The sequence below is a fragment of the Corvus kubaryi genome, unplaced genomic scaffold, assembly GCF_017639235.1.
Source record: "Corvus kubaryi isolate FWS band 111438036 unplaced genomic scaffold, C.kubaryi_AGA036_p1.0 37398, whole genome shotgun sequence".
NCBI lineage: Eukaryota > Metazoa > Chordata > Aves > Passeriformes > Corvidae > Corvus > Corvus kubaryi.
The window spans coordinates 29,158,564-29,173,190 of NW_024581137.1; the positions used below are offsets into that span (position 1 = coordinate 29,158,564).

The 14,627-nt window shown below is 37.4% G+C and overlaps 1 long non-coding RNA gene across 1 annotated transcript in view; it reads left to right on the forward strand.

Moving 5' to 3' along the window:
• The first annotated feature begins 4,449 nt into the window (after nucleotides 1-4,449).
• Nucleotides 4,450-14,627, forward strand: part of LOC121671815 — a 47,014-nt gene continuing 36,836 nt past the window's right edge. Inside the window, exon 1 of the long non-coding RNA XR_006018628.1 lies at nucleotides 4,450-4,598. This is a non-coding gene — a long non-coding RNA (uncharacterized LOC121671815). The remainder of the gene's footprint in view (nucleotides 4,599-14,627) is intronic.

The following is a 14,627-nucleotide window of genomic DNA, read 5'->3' on the forward strand; positions in this document are numbered from 1 at the left end:
GATGTTAGTAGCATCTTTAAAAGAAATAGCACCATCTAAAATGAACGGAAGAGTGGTGTGCCTGGTTCTCACGCTCTGTGAGGAAACCTTCAGAGCTCTGAAAAAATGGGATTCATCACAGGCCACAGCTATGTCCAAATTGCTTGTCTCATCTGCTCAGACGATTTCAAAGAAATGAATGAAATGCAAAAACCAGCCTTGTGGCACAGTGAGCTGGAACCCATGCCTTCTACTGAGATTTATATTTATATCTGGGTAAAAAGTCTTTCTGTTCTCTGTCCTCAAAGAAACAACAGCTACACTTACAGACAGGCTGTAGGTGCTGGCTCCAGAGTGCTGCTTTCTTGGGTGGGGAAAAAACAAAGAAGAAACCCTTAGTGGAGGTGAGAGAGAATGTGAGCATTTTAGTCCTTTGTATTATATACTTCTGTTTAATCTCCAACAATCCTCTTCTTGTTCTATTTATAGACTACTTTGCAGAAAACAAACTGTAATAGTATCTGAGAAATCCACAGGCAAAATAGACTTTCAAGGCTTTTTTGAGCCAAACCACGAAACATACAATTTATCATGTTAATTTGAATTAATGCACTTTGACAACAAGATTCAGAGTTGCAACACTCTAAGTGGAATAAATAACAGAGGCTTTTTTTCACTGTGTCTGAACTTCTGCTGGTCCCAGTAAATTCAGCAAGAAAACGGAGCACTAAAGAAGGAAAGGTTTTCCCCATACCTATCCCCAGTTCACACTTCAGAGCAAAAATCTCCCCAAGATAATTCACAGTCTGTGCTTTAACTAAATATACAAAAAATCTCACACTGGATAAGCTAAACTACCAAAGGCTCAGGACAAGAGTTTAAGGTGCTGTTGGCTAGATGCCAAACCAGGGAATTTATTTTGCAGGTGTCAGAAGTTGGTACTTGTGCTCTCCCATGTTCCATTGAGGTAGTTTGTCAGATGACAAAGAAGGTGTTTTTCTGTAGAATTATGCTATGGAAAGACAGTGCCTGTCCAGAATCAATGGAGAGTCACTGGTTTACTTTATCTTCTCTTTTTACAGGTTCTTCATTATTTCTTTAATGTGTATTTTCTGTGGCAAGTATGGCATCTCTAGAGCTGCTGCAGAGGTGTCAGTTACTCAAATGCATATATGTCCTGGGAATTATCTTTCACCTATTTGACGTAAAATTGTCATTTCTAATCTTCATTTTTGATCTTTTTATGATTATAGTTATGAATTATTAAGATTATGAATAATATGTTTTTCATAAGCTGCTGCCATCCTAAGGCATAGAGGAGCATTAAAAAATTTACGGATGGAAAGTTACCTTAAGGCACAGTAAAACACACTTCATGTCCTTTTATATCATTGTTTTTTTATATTTTGTTTTTAAATTGTACTTGCTGGCAGTTTTTTGAGATTTATTCTGGGAATTTCTTGATTTGAAGCAACCAAGACAAGATTGTAGCACTCAGCCTTACAGTGCAGAGCCAAAACTCTTCCAGGCACAGCTGCATGAGCCTTTCTGAATTTAATTTTTAAAGGGCTTTAGAATAGGCAGAGAATGGAGTCTCTGAAGTTCAGCAAAACAGGCAGTTGCCTGAATCAAGATTCTTTATGCTGTTTGTGAAATCTGAGGTTAAGATGCTGTTCTCTAATTTACCAGAAGTGTCAGTAAGGATCTTTTTTCCTTAAGTAAACTGTCTTTGATTTGACTGAACTGAAATCTGAAAAAAAATAATAAAGGTGTTCCAAATAGAAGGAGATTTGCAGAAGGAGCCTTTGAGTCTGCGTATCACTGCACACAGGCATGCAGCTGTGTGCAAACATATGCCTGCCTGTGCCATGAAATACGGAAGAATTTGGAAACAATCCTCAGGTGTAGCACCTTTTATGATGCTCAAATATTAATGCAAAGTGTGGCTGGCAGTGTTTTCCACCTGCAGTTATAACACAGCCAGGTTACAGGGTAAAAAACATGATAGCAATTTATTTTCCATGGTGCTTTGACCCATGGGCCTCTGTTGGCTGCTGCAGCTTTCACCAACACTGACTAAACCTCACTGAGAATTCTGACTGTTAGCTTGAGTACAGGGGTCAAAATCTCACCCCTAAAGACTAAAAGATAAAACTCGTAGACTGGACTGCTCTGTTTTTTATAGAACTTGAGCTGTAGTGATATTTTTCTAAAAAAATCTTTGCCAAAGTATGTATACATGAAAATGTATGCATACATATGTCACTTCCTGAATATTGTTCTCCAAAGAATGGCATATTTTTGCTCCAACAGCAGAGGAAAGTAATTGATGAAGTTTAGATGTTTAGAAGATTAGCTGCCAAAGCCTGTTTTTAGTTAAACTGCTAATAAAGAAAATAGTTCTAGGTCTTCCATGCAAGAGTTTTAGTGTGGGTGCCCAGAAGGTACAGTGATGTATTTTTTTTTTTCCTTTTTTTTTTTCAAATAAACAATCTTCTTCCCTTGAAACTGCAAAACCTGACAGCTGCAATTCAAATATAATATGAAACAACGCTTCACATTCAGGGAAATATTCTTAGCACCAAAATAGCTCTTGTTAACATTAGTACTGTCTGTGTGAAAGATCAAGACAGCAGGGACATTCCACCTATTAAAAAAATCACTGTTACTCAAAAACAGGTACGTGAATCTCATGAACGCTCATCTCAAATTTGGGAAAAAAAATATATGGTGTTGAGAAGCTTTAACTGAAAATTATAATTAGTTTGATGTCTGAGTCCTGAATATAATGTCTATATTTTCAACATATGATTTTTTGCATTTTATTGGGCAATTATCTGCTTTTTTACACATAATACTGTATCCCTTGTTTCAGGGAGTGGTGTTTAGCCGTATAAATAGCTGGGATTAACTGCATGCCTAAATACTGAAGTGGAACTACTTGCATAAGGAGCTACCACTCAGTGAGAATAAAACAGAATTGGGTGTAGAATTATTTGTTTATTACTCATCAGACAGAATTACTTGACCACCCAAATGGAGTCCCTGAGGCTGTATCTGAAAGCCAGCAGTTAAAAAACCCAACCAGATTACATTCTAATAAGTGTTCTGTACAGTGGATTTTTAATTTAGTTTTGTTCTGGAGAGTTTTTTTACAGTTTATTAATGACGGGGTTGAGAAAAGAACATTTGAACTTAATTAGTGATGTAAGATAATTCATATAATTACAGTATGAAGAGAAGCTAAAATATCTCAGTACATACAGTGGCTGTATTTATTCCCACAGTAATTAGCCCACATATAAAAGGACTTTTCAGACCAAATTCTTGAAGTTAGTGACAAATTTGGATAGCTTTCTAAAGCTATGAGAACCTCACTGGCGCCATCCGACTTCCTCTGAAGTCAATGGAAATTTTGCCTGCAACTTCATTTGAAGTAAACAATGAGATAGTTTGGAAAACAAGAAAATGTTGCCATTAGTGAGTAATGCAATCTGGAATCAAACTGTTAGAGAGTCTCCATGTTCTTCAATCTCCATGTAAGTATACAAAACAGAACTTCTAAATTCTTTCTTTTCTAGGAGTGCTAAGACAGCAGTGTGTAGTACATTCACATATGGGAATCATTAAGCAAAGGCCCATGCTGTTGTACCCAAATCTCTGATTCTGCATTGCAGCCTTTTTGAGCCTGATGTGTCTCATACATGGCCACAGATGTGGCTATTCAAAGCCTAGAACTGTGCAGCGGTCTGGTAAAACTATGGTTGCGTAAATTGATTTCTCCTGTGTTAAAAGAACTAGAAACAAAAGTCATAGGTTTTATGATCTTAAATGTTTTCCTAGGTAGCTTTGCAGTAACCTGAACAAAGAAAAGCTATGGTCCACAAAATTTTGAGAGTATTCCTTGGAATAAGCATACACATAGAACATGGGATTAATGCAATTAACAACACAATTTTTCAGAGTGAAAGGACTTTTCTTTGTAAGGTATAAAGGGAAAACATTTTCCCACACAAGATCCCTTGTTACTCAGAGAGTGAAAAATGCTCACGTCAGGATAGAAGACAGGCAAAAACATGACTGGCATGGAGTTAAATCCCCTGCAAAAGTACTTTGGGAAAGGCCACTTCAATAAGTGCACAATTGTGCAAGTAAGGATTTCATCCACTAGTCTGCCATGGTTTCTCTGAATACAACAGTGGTTCAGTTTGAATCTATTGTGCATATATCTGAGTTCTGCACACTGGATGTCAAGGCTTTCTCTTCAGACAAAGCTTTATTGTTTATTAAAATGTTTCATAAGTCCTCGTTGTGGGAGCAACAAACCTCTCCTCCTCACCAAAGCCAGATCCCGTTCAGAGCATGATTTGGAATGCATGTCCTTGTTAATTTAAAGTACAGAATAGCCTCTCTGTGGTCTGTGCTAAAATCCATCTGAATGCAGTATCTTTCCCCTAAGTTTAAATGGGCCATGATGTTTTGTGTCAAAATAAAAGCGTACACTGACCCTGACACTCTGCTCTGGCCAAACCATTTTCTGCCTAAAAGTGGAGGAGGATTTAGAAGGAAAGAATATTCTTGTCTACTTCTTAGTCTACCTTTTTTTGCCCATCATATAGGTAAGTACAACCTTATTCAGGGCTCTGCTAAATTTTGCTTCTCTGTGTTTTCTCCAGAAGACATTGAAGCAGAGGAATCTCCCCACACATTGGATCTACTGTAAGCATCATTAGTGCAGGCCTTCTATACTGGGTCTGTCAAGTGGACAAAACAGAGGTATTGTGCTCCTTCTTCTTTGTCTGGGATTTTGCTTCTTCACAGCACCAGAAATACTACAGAAGCTGTAGTATAGCAGATTTAACCCTCACATTTTCTCAGTTTTAATCTTTTAAGTAGAAATGTGAAGCATTCGGTAGAGATATGATTTCATCATAAATCTCCTGTAATTACTTAACAGTGATTCTTAAGACTATTTTCATTGTTCTGGTAGCCTAAAATCTGTTATGATGTTTTTACTTACAGTACTTAGATATATTAACTCATGAGTTTTAGATTTAAATTCTTGTTTCCACTGGTAAATGAAATTTATTTATGGATAAAATTATTTCACAGGGAATCAGAAGCTGTAGAGTGGCTAAGAAGGCTTTTATTTATTGTAGATACACAATATCACACATATTGAATCACAGTCTACTGACTCCCTTGCTACTTACTAAGAGAACTGCAATTAACACTGCAGCCCACGGGTTAAACAGGTCCCTTACTGCTGGAGAAGTGGGATGTATAACCTCTTGGGTAAATGGCATTATAATTTTAAATGTTACAAACATTTTCATGGTATTTAAAATAACTTATTTTACCTAAAAAAATTATTAGGAATCTTGATTTCGCCGTTTTCCAGTCTTTTGATCCAAACCAATTCTGTATGTGGCTGGGGCTTTATCATATAATCCTGTCACCAGGACCCTTACTCAAGACAAAATAACTTCCATTTTTATTTATTTGGCAGGGGGCACAAGAGCAGCAGAAGGTGAGGTAGGAAAAGGTAGGAAAAATGTAGGAAAAGGACAAATAGACTCCCTAAGTGGCCCATTCCATATGTTTTAGGTCAAAAACTTAAACAAAAAGATATAGGAGAGCAGGATAAGAAACTAAAAATTTAACAGTAAAGTGCATCTTGGATAAATGTATGAAACAAAGGATCCTACTCTTTCTTCCTCAGAAGTGTACTTTAAACATAAATATAAACCAGCATTTTTCATCTGAAAAACCTCAAACCCCATTGCAAGCACATTCCAAAATAACTCCTGGAGTGAACAGCCCAACACAAACAACAATGGCCCACAAAAAGCATTTTTGGACCATTGATGAACTTTCCATTTTTCTTCAAACTGACAGCTCAGGAGAGCTTCCAAGCATGTTGGTATGTGCAGCTTATCAGCTAGAGAAGGAATGCTGCCATGTATCCTATCAAAATGAGAATGCATCAGCCTCAGCTCCCCAAAGTCACTGATGGGATGTATGGAAACTGTTCATCCCTGAAAGCTTGCACACCTCAGCACAGATTGCTGCCTCTCTGGCAGTGCTGTGTGACCTTCCAGTTCAGCAAATGTGTGAGGCACTACTCGCTAGTGTGGGAAAGCAACGTGCTGTGCTCTCTCCTGAGCTGCCACATGGCAAAAGGGAAGATTACTTACAGGATATCTTTTCATTTTTTAATTTCCCATATCTCAGCTGTAGGATCACTCTCTCATGTTTGTTTTTATCCCAAGAATTACATGGGTTTTGATTGAAATTAATAGTTTTCACCAAAACCTTTTCCTTGTGCCTTGCAGGAGGCTGTTCATATCACCTGTTTTATTTTGATGGCTTAATCACTTGAGTGTTAAACACTTGCTGCTTTGCTAGACTGGGATTTGTCTGGCTCTCTGTTTTTTTCATCCTTCTATTATCTAATAACATCACAGGACAGACATGAATGTGTATGTGTATGAGTAAGTACGTGGGCAACCTGGGTGTGGGAATGACGCACTCTCCTGGTGTCAGTGGGAAAATGGTGTTTTACTTTTAGTAGTTGTTTCCTTGGACGTGAATAAACTTCTTAGTGAAATATGTGCCCTTTCTGCCCTGCAAACCATGGGTGGATAACACTCCTCATGCTCTTAGCATGGAGGGTGCTGAGGAAGCATATCTGAGGGGGAGTTGACTTTGTTTTGGGCTTTTGAGTAGTGTTTCTGCCTTTGTTTGGGAATCCAGCTGATACTGCCACAGTTCCTTCTTCCTCTACATGCCTGATTTCCTTCTGACCTTTGCCTGGCCATAGGAAGGAGAGGAAGGGAGTGGCAAGAGAACTTCATACCCAGAAAACATTTAATAAATCACCACAGCTTTCTTTTCTTCATTGCGTCCATGGAAACATCCACAAAATGAGAATCTGCTCAGTACAAACATCACAGGAATCTCCTCCTCCTGTACAGTGTATATAAAGTGGGTGTTTTAAAGGAAAATTAAGGGTCCATAAAAAGACTGTTTAACAACCACTTAACATCTTCCCCTGAAAAATTCAAGATGATATGCTTTTTACCTTTTTAGTAAGGCATAAGATATTTGATGAACAAAGGAAGATTTTGTGCAGGTGTGATTTAAAACTCTTTTTGTAAGCATTTTCAATCAAATTCCTTGTATTTAAGAAGGCTTAAGAAAATACAATAAGAAATTAATATTTACTGTGGGATTTATTAAATGAAATGCATTCAGGAAAGCTTCAGCCTAAAAAGTATTGGAGATTATAAAGGTGAGATTCCAATCTGAGCATAACTTTAACTGATGTACTGAAAGAGCCATGTGCGTGTCCAAAACACACAGCATAAAAAGCCTTCATGCTGCCTCTTCTCCCTTCCACTCACCAGCTCTTTCCTGATGACTGACATATTGCAACATTCCCGTTTTGCCCTGCCAGGTATCAGCCACCCCCCTTCCTGTCAGGGACTGCACCCGTTCAAACAGAGCTCCAAGTGCTCCACTGTAATTAATGATGACAGATTTCAAAGAGAAGGAGGGCCTGGAGGATAGGCTCTGACTCTTAAGCCTTTTGGCTTATTTATGCAGGACGTTCTTCCTCACCTACTTCTCTGACAGAAGTGTGAGTCATGCTCATATTTATGTCCATAACATTGCCTAGCTAAGCTGCCTCATTAGGTTCAGTATGGCAACACACATACAGACATTTTGAGACAGTAGACAGAGCATTGCAAGCCTTGACTATGATGTAAATATCCTTTTCAACATCTAATTATATGTCTTGATCTAGAGTGAGACACCTGTGTTATTTGGGGCTTTTAAGTGTAACTACAAATACCTCCAGACAGTAAAGAACATGGATATCTCCTGGTCTGGCAAAATAAAAAAAGGAAAGAGAACAACTCACTGCTCTACCAATTCAGAGTTAATCTCTTATTTCTGGGAAGTAAAGATGGCTAAATATGAACCGTCAAGGTCATATGCTCCTAACACATGTGTTGCTTCTCCATCTAGCTGCCAAAAAACATGTCTGTGTTTGACTCTAATAGGTGCTGGAATAGTTTCTTCAAAGACTGAAGCATCTCATATGAAGTCTTGAGGATAACAGTTTTGCCAGATCTCAAGATAATAGAGAATCAAGTCAGGACAGCTGGACTCTTCCTCCCTCAGAGCCACTGGGATAGCAATTTCTGATTCTGGTAACAGGGGAGTAAGTTGAAAATTTGCCATCTCTCTCTAAACCAGAGAATTTCACCCTGGTGACACTACATTAGGTACACATAACATTTAACTTATCTCAGCAACAGTGCTTTTGTATTCTGGTTTGAAACTTGAGGTTGCCAAGGTTTTGTGTGTTGTACAAAGCTGTGGGAAGGGAGTTAAAGAACACTCCAAATATTTACTATAGGCTTTTCCAGCAATTAAACTTTATATTAGTCCCTCCTTCCTGAGCAGTGTCAGATTATAAAGGGCCTGAAGTTACATCCTAGCACTGCAAAAGGCAGAGCATGGGTCTTTCAGCCATACATACAGGCTAGGACTTAGATAGAGGTGGTGAAACCAGATAGAGGGAATACTTTTTTTGGTCAGGAATATTATCCTGTATGGCAATGCCTGCCTTACAGCGAGCCTTTCTGCTTCAAGAGTTAAATTCCTATCGCAGAAATGAAAGCAGAAAGAAAGCTCCCCTTTATACAATGGCCTTTCTAAAAGTCTGGCGTCCCAAACTAAACAGTGCAGCATCTCTCAAGGACTGGAATCAAAACCAGAAACAAAACCTGGGAAATTTTGTAATATATTTAATTATACCATACTAGCATTAAGATAACTGTGTTCAAGACTATTTTTTCCTTTATATTTTTATATTTTAGATTTAATAAATTGAATTGTTTTTAATCAGATTTTATATGGACTCTTGAGGCGTAAGGGGGAAAGTGAATAGTTTCTTGAGTGAGATCATGTTATGAGATTATGTTCATCATCTCTGAGAACACAAAGCAGATCTTTATTATATTCGCTGATTAGGATGAGGAAGGGAACAAAACATGGAAGAAATGAGATTATTTCTAAGCTATTTGTACAAGGAATGGAAAGGTAAGGGCAAAGGAGTTCTTGCTGGCCCATCACACCACAAAGCCAGGTCCAGAGCACTCCTGGCTCCACTGCTCTGATGTCAGAGGCAAATAGATTTGAACAGGCTATGACCACAGCAGGCAATAACAGAGAGTGCTTGTACAGGAGAACATGCTACCCTTCCCTCCACACTGCTCTGGCACAACACAATCCCAATGCCTCTATGTCTCTGCCTTGTAAGCAAACTTAGGCATCATCTCCCCTATTCACTTCCCAATAAACCCACAGTTTTTCTCCAAAAAATACTGTTACAGAAGATGCAGTGTCACTATTTACAATATTCAGAACATTTAAACTAAGAATAGTCAGGGTGGCAAAGGTTTTGCCCTAGCCAAAAAAATCAGTGTATTTTTCATGTCATCTTAATCAGCTTAATTCTACCCTTTCCACCACAAAAATACATTTGTTGAAGAACAGCTTGTCTATTTACTTTCTTTAGAATTACTCTCAGCTATCAGTGACACCAAACCTAAATTATTTTTTGCCTAATGAAGTTAAAGCTACTGCCTAAGGCATTAGTATACAGATGGCTTGACCGTTCAGAACTGAAATGCCACATCAGCTGCTGAGAGATTTTACTGCATATATATGTTTTTTAACAAGTTGTCTGTAAAAAGAAGCCATATGAAAGAGGAATGTTATTTTTAATTTTTACTATGGTTTCTTTACTTAGAATCAGACTTGATAGAATCTTGCTTTATGATACATACAAAAATTTCTTGTGATACCTGCAATGGGATGAAAAAAACCTTCTCTCAGAAACCTCTCAGGACTAGCCTCTAGGCTCTAGGACTACCTTTCTAGGACTTCTGTTTACAGGTCTGGCAAACACCTTACTCTGCTTTGCTTGCTTGTGTAGGGACCTCAGAGAAGGAACTTTGTGTTGGTAATTAGGATTTGCTGTGTCCAACAAGAGGAGAATATTGTACAGTAGCATTAACACAACCTGGTCATAGTTGTTGCTCACAGTTCTTCCTCCATTACAGCTTTAGGGCTGATGTTTTCCATGCTCTTTCTCTTCTGCTTTTCAACACACATATGTTCTTGAACTCACTACTGGCATTCTTTATGTGGTGCTGCATCCTAACAGTAGAAGCTAAAATTTTAATATTGTCAATGGCATGCCATATACTCACAGTTTTCAGGATTTTAAAACCAGTGACTTGAAACATGAAAGTTCCTGACAGAACAGTGTGCTTCCAAAGAGTGCTCTCTCTGTAAAAGAGGTTCTTTCCACTTAGCCTGGTCCCATCCTCTCCCTGTTGTTCCAAAATCTCTTTCTCCTCATGAGATCTGTCCTCACTTATGCTTACATTCTCTGTTATATCTAATTATAATAATATAACCACGTAATATAATAATATCTAGCTACAGTTGTACATCAAACAGAAAGCTTTTTGTAAAAGAATACAAATTTTCAGTGCAATAGAGAAATGAAAACACAAGCTCACTTGAAAGAAAGTAATATTTTTGCTTTGTTAGCTATGCTTATCTACTAGTGCATTTAATGACTTATTTTTTTATAGTCTGGCATTAGATTGAGCTGTTTAGCAAGCAAGTTTTTGTTTCCAAAGTTCAACCAAAGTTATACCAAAGTTAGTTAAAAGAACACTGCGCACTCTAGTATTGAATAGAAAAGTTGAAAGTACTTAATCACAGATACATCTTGGCTGAGAAAAAAAAATATTTGAATAAATATCTATTTGTTGCATTCCTTCTCCTTGTTCTGGATTAAAAAAAAAAATTAGTGTGCTCAAGGACAAAATCATATAGGTTTGGTGAAATCAAAAGGAAAAAAAATTACAAAAATTTTCACCTAAAAATTATAGGGTGAGAAAAGAAAAAAGTTTAACTCAAATAGGGGTTTTTTTTGGTGAATGAGAGTTTTCAATCTAAATTTAGCATTTTATTCAGAAGCATCCTGCTCTTCTATAAATGACTGAGACTGTGTACACACAGGCCTTCCTGAATGTGATGTTTACTTGCAGATGCCAAGAGGTCCTTCAGACAAATATCTAACACAATATTAGAGAAAGTGGATGCAAAACTAACTGTTGTTGTCAAGGACAGCCAGCTGGCCCCCATGTGTCCAAGCCAGAGAGAGATTCAGACTTGAGGGAAGCTGATGGGAGGTCCATCCTTCCCAAACTGCTAAGGCTATGAACATCTTAAAAATTCCTCTGAGAGTGGTTTTGTTTAGAAATTCAAGAGTTTAAGATTTGTGCTCTTAATATGTCCATGAAGTAACTGAGCCCAGAGTGTCAGCACAGAGTGTAAGCCCTCTGTGGAAGCCAAATTAGATTTAAGTGGTTATTAAGCACAAAAGCTAGAAGCTGTTTCTTGAGTGGTGACAACACAAAGCAGTAAAGGAAATTAGGTCACAGAGAGCTGAGATAAGGTTTTGACTTGGAAGATTCTCTATTCAAGGCATAAAAAATAGATCTGTTTTTGGGAGTGGCTGAGAACCTGGAACTGCAGCTCCAGGAAACAGCAGGGCAGCCCTTGAGGAGGTCGGACCCATAAAGTACCACACATTTTGCTGTTATGCTTTGCTTCAGTAGTAGCAGAAGTTTAAAAATATCTTTGTCTGTATTTTTGTCATTGAAGTTTTCTGCAAACAGAACTAATTAAATCTCTATTTCCCACGTTCCAATGCAAAAACAGAAGCACCAAATTTTTAAGGCACAGAGATACCAAGCTTGGTTGTAAATGCTACAATATACGTTAGAGAGCATTTTGTTGAGACCTTACCAAACAAGAGGCATCTGAGAAAATATAAGGTGGCAGAGATGTTCAGACCTCAGAATTCATTTGCTTCTCCTGTGAGAAAACTTTCTTTCCCCTTTCAGAGCTCTAAATGTGAGGTGAAATTTAGCAAGATACAAACAGTATTTTTAAAAATGAGATATCTGTGTATAAATCCTTGTCAGTATCGCTATCTTATCACTAGCATTTTGTAGAGATTTTTAAAACATAACAACTTAAGTGTAGTTCTTGTCCTATGTTATTTACTTTATTTCCCTGACTAAATTTACTGCATTTTTATTTTTTAGTTTATTTTTATTTCCCCATTTAATTTTTTTTTTATAGCAGGGTATTCTGCTTCAAATTAGAACTCCAAAATCACTTGGAATTGTCAATGGTATTGAGAACAAGCCACTGAACAAACCAAAACTGTTATGGACCTACTTAGCTAGATGGCATTGCATGGTCTGGATGTAAATGTTTCTGTCCCTGGTGGAAGTGCAGGAAAAGGAATGTCCATCATGTTACTATTTTTAATAGAGACATTTTACAGCTGCAAAGAGAACCTTGGAAAGCAAACCCCCAGTGTCTTGGATCTGGATGTCAAAAATAACCTGACCGTAATCTCACCCACTGAATCTAAATATTTCTTGGTGATGATCTCCTTAAAGAGCTCTTCTGTAGTATCTGATCCTGTTACTATAAACTCCAGAAACAGTCAACATTTCAGTCAACAAATAGCTATTAAAACATAGAAATGTAGTGTTTCATCTTCATGCAGTTATCTTACGTTTGAAATCATTGCTTCTGTGTCAAAGTAATTAAATTTTTTACTGGAAGTATGTTTGCATTTGATGCTCCCAGTTTTTATTTAATGTTTCACTTATATTCTTAATAGTTATTATAGTAATAATCATTAACATGTTAATTGTGTCTTTCCTTTTTGAAATTTGCATGTTTTCAAAACTTCTGTGACTTTTAAAAAAAATAGAAGTAAAAAAATCCTCCCCAAATGGGGAGGGAACTATCTTCTGTTGCAATGGCAATATTATATTATAGTTTTTTATATACTGTATTGCATACAGTAAGCTGAAACCGGCTTTTTATGTTCTGTCACAGCTAACTGTCTTTAGACTTCAGCTTTTCTCTTCCCTTCTTACAAATCTCTCTCTATTTCTTCTTTTTAAATTGCACCTTTTACATGCCTAGTGAGATGGAGGTGGTTTGTGTCTGACTCATCTTCTTCATACACATCCTTCAAAGCAAGGGGTAATTGCTTCTCTTGCTTCTCCATCACCTTCAGCTAGCTCTGTGCCTTCTAGGATTACTCTTCCTCCAAGCTGCTGTTCTGAATATTCTCTCCATTTCTAACATTAGCCTTACCCCCATTCCTGATTTACATAGTTTTCTTTGGGCTCCTGCATGCCGTTCTAATTTTGTGCTACATGCCATCTGCTCACTTTCCCTCTGTCTGCAAAGCCAGGTTTAGTGAGCTTTGTGAGATCAGTTTAATCACTAAAAAAACTGTGTAGTCCAGCAGTAAATGTAATATGTATTCCAGAAGACCTACAAACAAGTTTTGCTTGGCACCCACAGTAATGAGGTAAGAGGATAAAAGGAGTTTGTGGTCACATTACCAGACCACCAGCAGAGAGTTATGAGAAAGCTAGACCCATTTTAATTAGGAAAAATATAAAAAGTTTACATGATAGTCATCGTACTGGTCTACTATGAACCACAAGCTGTAATTATAAACTCTTAAGTATGAATTTTCTTAGCTTTATTCCTGGATTTTAATATCACTGTGTGAAACAAAAGTTGAATTTCTTTAGGTTGTTCAAAGTATGCCTTTATTAAAAAAACATTTTTTCCAAAAAACCCTGCTGGAGGTTAGACTTGATAATCTGCATGGTCTCCTTTAACTCTAAAATTGCTCCATAACATGATATACATCTGTGCAGTATAGATTTTTAAGGCTGATTTCTATGTAAGTAGAACTGTACTTCTTAAAAATTGAACCCTTTGTCTTCTGTAAGGGGTGAATTTGAAAATTCAGCATTTCTCTGAAACAGTTATGTCCTGAGAAGTAGTTTCATATTTGATTTTTACAGTGATCTTATGATAGGATGCACTGTTGCTTATTCTGATTGAAGGTGATTTCTTATGATGCAGGAGTTAAAAGAAATTTTTTAGCCATGTAGTCCAGTATTGCAATGACAGGATCAAACTTTTGCTTTGGGGACTTGCTCAAAAGATGATGAATTTGATAAAAATAGCCTCAAATAGCACAGTCTTGAAAACACAGCTTTAGAAAGCTGAAACTATCACGTAACTAGTTGGTATGATTCTGTGGCGTGGTGCCACACCTTGCTCAGTCGTTAGTAACCAGCTTGGGTTCCAGTAGGAATGTATCTCAATAAACATGATGCGGTACATGAACTAATTAGCCTCAAAACTGGGCTTTCTGACAACAGTGGATCTGCCTTTGCTTTCTTTGAAACAATAACCATTTGGCCATCTTCTACTTAGCAAAAGCATGGACCTATGTTTTCTAAGAGATGTGCCATCTCTTCACCAAGTACATCTACACCATAATCTAGAGGAAAATATAAAGGAAAATCCAAAGCATTATTACTTTGGTAGATATAACACCGGAAACAGCGGAACTGGAGTAAACTCGGAGTGGAAAACTGGCTATTATATTGTCTCGGTTTTGAAAGACAGGTGTCTGCTAAGGAAGGCAGAGGCCC